Source organism: Macrobrachium nipponense, chromosome 45, assembly GCF_015104395.2.
Source record: "Macrobrachium nipponense isolate FS-2020 chromosome 45, ASM1510439v2, whole genome shotgun sequence".
Taxonomy (NCBI): Eukaryota; Metazoa; Arthropoda; class Malacostraca; order Decapoda; family Palaemonidae; genus Macrobrachium; species Macrobrachium nipponense.
In genome coordinates, this window is record NC_061105.1 from 14,024,453 (window position 1) to 14,032,365 (window position 7,913).

Here is a 7,913-nt window from a genome sequence, read left to right on the forward strand (position 1 = left end):
CTGCTATTTTCAATTTCATCTTCCGGTATACCTGCAAATAGAAGGATATTGGCTGTCATTTGTGGACTTTGGTGATCGGCTCCCTTTGGCGTTTTAGTTTTTTTAAGCTTATTTTCTCTGTAATACCACATATTTTTTTTATAAATTCCCTCTCTTTTCAATTTTTCATCCGATAGACGTGTAAACAGAAGGATATTAGCTGTCATTTGCAGACTTTGGTGACCTACGGTAGTAATAGTAGTAGTAGGCCTGGATGAGAATTGCCTTCGAAATGGTCCCTGGTTCCTCAGAAAGAGCTCTCCACAGACACAGTCGCAGGCACACTACTATACTGTTCATGGTTGGTGCAGAGCTATATTTAATTCTTAAAGTTTTATTTATTTGGGTTTTCCTCTTTCGTATTGTTAATCCCTTATTTCTACAGACAGAATTCCCATGCTATTTTCTATATTAATCGTCCTTGGCTTTCCTTTTTTTAGGATTTCGCCAAATTGTTTGTTTCAGTCCTTGACCATTACCATATTCTGTCATAAAAGCTCCCAATAAGATAAGGTGATGTTACTAAACTTATTTTTTTACTGAATATTAACAAAAACAAACAATTTCGATTTGACTTTTAGGGTAAACATAACACGAAAGGTGGAATATTTCTTTTTCGTCGTTTAAGCGGTTTTTCGCGATCACTTCTCGATGACGTTTGATTAAGGTGTCGTCATCATTACAGGAAAGATGCGTTTGGTGGGCGATAAGGTCATTGTTTATCATGTTTTACGTTGTACTTTAAGTATAGCCTTCTTGAATTACATGAAAATGCCACAACTTCATCATTTAACTTTTGTCATTATACAAAATCTGAAAATAATCTGCTGTTACTTTTACACGGAGAGAACGAAACTACTCCTGCCATAAAACAAAACAAAAAGTACAGTATGCCTATTTTTTTTAAACTTGACCCAAATACTTAAAAAAAAAAGTTATTAGGGTTCAAGTTCAACGAGGAAGAGATGGTTGGTAAGAGCGAATAATGAATAAACTTAATTTTTTATGAGGAACTGATTGGAGCGGTAGTTTTTCGATGAAATTGCATCTAAATTAGAGTACCATGAAAATGAATATTTTCCGTTTCAGATAAGATTTGACAACACAGGGAAAGTATATTAGCAAAGTCTGTGGAATAAAGAGTCCGTAAAGCTGGGGCTGAAGGAACGCCAAATATGTAACACCTACAACGAGCTTTAGGCAATAACATCTTAAGGGAAAGTAAACGCAGTTCACCAGCTACATAAAGGGAGAAAATCGTTTACATAAAGCTGCATTACCCATAATTACTTAAGTGGTAGGTTCCCAGACTATTTAAATTTCAAGGTGTCTATTGAAAGAGATGGGCTATAAAACTTGCACTTATTGAGTTTCTCTTGATGTTTAATTGTTCTTATATTTCTTAGGTGAAACGTAGGTAAAATCAATTATACTTTCCTAATCTCCTTGGGACATTTGTATATTGTTTCCAAAGAAGTTTGTTTACCATAAAGGTTCAAGGTTACGGGAATGCCGTATACTTTAAAATCGCTCCATTTCTTCTGTTCGTACTTTGATTACAAATAATGAAAACTTCGAAAACCATCTGTACCTTACACTGGTATGGGTATTTAGAGTATTTCCATTGTTAAAATATAAATTATTATTTTTCGCATTAGGTTTTCCTATCAGGGTTAGAAATTAAATTAATTTTCTCCATCGTTTTCTACTTGCTGTGTTTCCTGCCTTTATTCCTACTTGGCTTGGATCTTTATTCATGCACATCTTGCATAAATCACATATCACATCTTGCAACTTTATTCATAACATGATCTTTGCCCTTTAACATTGCCGGACGGTCAAGCCTATTTTTGAAAGTACTGTGAAGTGAAAAACTTGATTGACTAAAGGAATAAGATTTTCAACATGCAGTGCAGGGAGCTAATGTAAATGCAGCAACATGAAGCTTCTATAGAACCAAAAGCAGAACTTATCACATATATGAGGGCTATAAAGAGTACTTCACGGAACTTTTAATTTATTCAAATATGGCATGAAACAATAACGTGATATGACACACCCAACTGTTTTCCAGTTGTCTGAAGTACAGTACTATATTTACAAAAAAGTTTAATACTGTACTTGCATCAGTATCCACAATATATACTGTAAATGTCTGTTATAAACTTCATAAAGCACAATCCATGAATTCACTCATGAAACTTCCACCTAATAAACATATCAAAGACATGTTTTCAATTAAATCTCATCAGACAATTCTAATAATCTGATGTATAATTCAAATGAACAGAAGTTGTACAGTATTAATCCAAACAACTATTTTAAATAGAAAATTTTAAATAGAAAAAAATAGGAAATAAAGTTTTAATATAATCCTTTACTCTTTAAACAAAAAATGAAAAATGATCCATTTCAGTGACTGTATACGTGTCTTCCTTTCAAAATTCGCCTCATCAACACACGCCGGCCTGCTAGAGTAGACATTCTGGCCTTCCAACCATGGCGCTTGATGCGTTTTACCTCACTTGGCTTTGGGAAATGATTCCTGACATTCGTACGTCCACTGACACCACCTGTAAAGAAAGTCTTTTTTTAGGGCTTCAAAAGCATATTTTTAGAATACCAGTAAAGTATATATTTAAAAGTCTCTCGCTGACTTCACTATTTTATGCCACGGAGAAATTTTTACTTAAGGCCAAACAGATCTAAAATACCTGTAACAGCCATATCAAGGCAAAACCACTCTTACATTACTCCAAAAGTTGACAGCAATTGTAATGAGAAAGCTTTGCTTTGAAACTGGAATGATATTCTTTGTATAACAATGCACCTCAAACCATCACTTCATGTTTATAATTAAGGCAGCTTCATTTGTCTAGTTCAAGCAGGTGATGAATATGATGTCTTGGGGTATTGGATGCGTAACTTAATACCTCCAATGTTTATTTATCTCTTTTATTCTCCATTACAGTAGTATTATGTTTTTATTTTAAGGCTCGTTTTATTCAAGGACAAGTTAGAATTGATATTACAGTACCGTAATGTACTGGAAACTTGCACAAGCATGAAGTTACATAAAATATAGTTTTATCATGTTCTTATGGATTATACATGATATTTATCCCTAAGAGGAATCTATGAAATGTAAACAAACTTGCACATGGACCTTCAGAGTGAAGTACACCACTACAAAAATGGGTCACAGAATGAAATGTGCCGTACATAATTGATCTAGAGAAAGAAATTTATGTTACAAAAATTTAAATAAATATTATGTATACTCTTAATATTTATGTACAAAAACGGAGTTAACAGAATGAAATTTACATTACAAAAATGCAACACAAATTTATATGTGTAGTATAAATATGTAGAGAGGTGGGAGGTCGGGTTGGCATTAGACCTACGGTTCAGTATTACTGGTAATCTGGATTTTGGGCTTTTATTTTCTTGTTACACTTGTACATACAAAGCATTCATTACATATGGTTACATAAATTATATGCCATACAATACATTTGGATGTCTTTGTGTTTGATCATAACAAAGTGTTACTACTTAGTCATAATGATGTAATTTCGATAGGTTAGGCTACTATGAAAGTTTGTCAGCTATACTATACATTTTCTAATTCTAATAAAAATATATTCTTTGGTTCCTTTGTATTTAATATTTATTTATCAAAAAAGGACAAATCAAATATTTGTATTTAGCTAGATTTTACATAAATATTTAGTAAAATTTTACTTTAAACTATCATCACATTTTGGAACTTTATATGCAATTTCCCTATATTTTAATGAGTACATATTTACAATGTTTCTGAATTTCATTTCATTAGCAAATACCCTAACCAACCATACCTACTTCATATTGCTGTAGTTTAAAAATGTTCCATAATTTCCCCTATTCTGGATGAAAAGTATCAGTGGAATTAAAGTCCTTGTATCTCATGCACTTAGGATTTCCCCCAGCCCAAAAATCCTGCTCTCCCAACGTCTCTAAAAGTGCTCATTTTCTAACAAAAATTATTTCAGAAATTCAAAGCATGCATTGAAACAGGAAAATTATATGTTCTGGTGCAAAATGAAATAGTGTTCAAGGTAAAATTTAAAAATTTTAGTGGGCAAGTACAGAGAAGAGCTCTGCACGGAAAAATCACTTGGTAATAAAATTTTTAGAAAAGGACAATATAGAAAAGGGTGTATAAATAGCCTAATGCAGTACAGGTGACATTAATTTGAGAAATTTACAAGGATAATTTGAGATATTTACTGTCCTTTATGTTCATCCCCGAGGAGCTGGTTACTAAACATAGCGTCCTGCGGAGCTCTTCTGTAGTATTACCCTTTTGTGTATACAGTAGCCTACAATCATTGCTAGCCAAATTACATAAGATTTTTCAGTAACAGAAGTAGCGCAGTTTATGCTACCCTAATTACTAGGAGGGTAAATGACCAAATGGCCATCATTTCACTTGAAATGACCACTTTTTTTTTCACTCAATATTTAATTGGTGAAACAACAATACAATTACATCTTTACTATTCAAAAGATAAAAACTTAATCTTTTGAATGGTATGCCTCAAGATGTAATTGTATTTTCACCAATTAATTAAATATCGAGTATGTTAGTTTGTTAGTTTGAAAAAAAGTGGTCATTTCGAGGCGGATGGACAGATAAAAAAAAACAGAGTATAACCACGGAGGCCGTGCTCTAACCTGGCTATGGGGCAGATCCCCTATGGTAATTCGTGACCTCATACTCTGCATTCTACCCACAGGAACACCTTGATTATTTGCAGCAAGTTATCCAGGGTGGATACACTAGTAGACCAGGACTCCCAAATGCAATAAAAGGAATAGGGTAAACAACCAAATTGCCACCATTTCACTCGAAATGGTGGCAATTTGGTTGTTTACCCTATTCCTTTTATTGCATTTGGGAGTCCTGGTCTACTAGTGTATCCACCCTGGATAACTTGCTGCAAATAATCAAGGTGTTCCTGTGGGTAGAATGCAGAGTATGAGGTCACGAATTACCATAGGGGATCTGCCCCATAGCCAGGTTAGAGCACGGCCTCCGTGGTTATACTCTGTTTTTTTTTATCTGTCCATCCGCCTGTGGTGTTTTTGTATGGTAACACTGCGTCCCGGGCTTTAAATAGTTACGCTGTGTGTAAGTTTTAAGTAAATAAAAGGATATCTGAGTGTACATTTGCAACTGAAAAGTGTTTTAATAATTTACTATATGCGAATTACACCATTAATATTCGAAATAGGATATTATTATCATCGTTGAATGTAAGCTAATGTAACTATCTAAAGCCCGGGACGCAGTGTTACCATACAAAAACACCACAGGCGGATGGACAGATGAAAAAAAACCGCGTATACCTAGGTTAGGTAAAGGTAAGTCTGATTGGGTTGCATTTTCTCTGAAAAGCCAGACAAATAATTGAACAATTGAGCCTATTCCACTGCAATCAGGAGTTCTAAATAGAATTTGGTAAAAATACAGACAATTTGACAAATGACCCACCTATTAACCCTTCAGCAGGAGCCAGCAATCCAGACCCCGTCCCTCCGATGCCGAAGAAGGGGGTCGGCAGGCTTAAATTAGGGTTATTCGCGAGTGATGGTAACTGGGGCCTGGTAAAAAGGGTCCTGCAGGAGTTTAAAACGCCTCCCGTTATGCTATTCAAGACGGGTATTCTTAAAATACTGGCGAATGTATTCATTTTCGCCGGTAAATAACGTGACGAGGTAAGCAGCTTACACTAGAAGTCTAGGAAATTCTGTAAACAATTCGTTCGGAACGTCTAACAAGCATTGGCTTCGACTTAATTTAATAACGTAATATCTTAATCAACTTCAAATAAACAAACGCATATCGAATTATTTGTATACAAAGTATATTTATATTACTTAAGAATTTGATTTAAATTTATCAAAAAGTATGTTAGTTTGATTTATATTAAAAGAAAAATAACTGTAATCGACCCGAACAACTCAATTTCATTCTTCTTCTCAGTCTAATAACAAAGGAATTCTAGGCAGCTCAATGGTGAAAGTCGAAGTGAAGGTAACAAGACTCATAAATATATGGGTCTGGTAACTTTGATGAATATGATCTTAATACCTCTAAGTCAATTTTATGGTAATTAGCTCATGAATGTGAAAAATTTATATAAAAAATTCAATAAGTGGAAACTAAAATGACATTTTTTTACCTGATGTTATGGATTTTAACAGAGAATGCAATGATGGAAAAACTGACGATTGGAAATTGGTTTTCATAAAAAAGAAATAAAGAGGTGCCAGAGAAAGGTGGTCTGATTGAATCTTAGTAGACTAGAGGAATAAATTTATAAAAATCTCAGCTTATTTCTAAAAGAGTGGAAATTGTACAGATCAAAAATATATATTTTCGTTCTGACGTTGTACAGATTGGAACCCACTAGTTCTTCCTTTCTAAATACGTCTATAAACCGTCTTCTACACCCTTGTCATAACCTATCGTCTCATTTTCAACGTAATCTCACCATCCTTGCAATCTCGGTAACCTTCTCCCCACATCTAAAAAAAAAGTTCATGTATATAAAGGTCGTACACTTTCTTGTACTAACGTAGTTCCTTATCTTTTTACTTATATTCTGTAGTTAAATCGGTCATTCTGATATCTGAATTATTACATTGTACGACAGTAACCGATACGATTGGATATAAGCTCATTTTTCCGGCTATAATAGCGAACGTATGATAAAACGACACCAAAAAATGTAATTATTTAATAAAGACAACCAGGGGAAGGTATGACTAACCGCCTTCCATGGGAAAGTGTGCGAAGTCACTTAAAACCTATTTATCAGATTTTCATTACTTTCAATAATTATTCTTTTTTTCTGTTGCTAAAATTACTATTCATAACTTCTATTACGATTTCCATCCCTTAAAGTGTATTTCATTTTATAACATAATCAACTTTATAAGTGAGTAAGCATTTTTTTTCTTATTCAACCTGTTGAACCTAGCCAGTCGGGTCTGACTCATACAGACACACGCCTGGTGTTAGTGGACTAGAGGCCCATACAGACAGGTCTGAGGGAAGTCTAAATCGTCTAGACATAGTCTTCATTACTGTTATTGTCTAGAAGCCTAAAAAATGACCGTGATAAAGCGGTGAGGGTCATTCGGTAGACATTGCTATCTTATTGACTTAACGGTATTCAGCACATGGTGTTATGTAGTACTACACTTATCTATGGGTAAGGTTAAGAATCCTTTTGGGCTGAAATGGTCAAAGGTTTATTGCGAATGCCACAACTACTACTGCGTCTAGTAGTCGTAGTTGTAGTACTAGAATTATCAATTCCAGGTATACCTGGTTTCCTGCATAGGTCAACAGAGTGGGATTAACCTTACTGAATGTAGTCATAAGGTCCCAGTCTCCTCTGGGAGTCGAACCTGGGTCCCCTCGCTAGTGTGGTGAGCGTCGTAAGACAAACGTCCTAACAGCGCGCGCGCGCACACACACACACACACACACACACACACACACACACACACACACACACACACATATATATATATATATATATATATATATATATATATATATATATATATATGTGTGTGTGTGTGTGTATAAACACGCTGATATGGATGGCGCCAGTATAAAAAATCAACTGTTACACTTATTTTTATAGTTAATTCTTAAGTTCTCAATTTCTCAGCGCTCTTAGCTAAACTTTCTTTTTGAAAACCCTAAAATCTGAAGTGAGAAATTAATTTAAAAAAAAAAAATCTGTTCTCCAGTCCTCTATATTGCTAGGACTGAGCTGGCCTTACAGAACTAGCTAGCATGTGCCAAT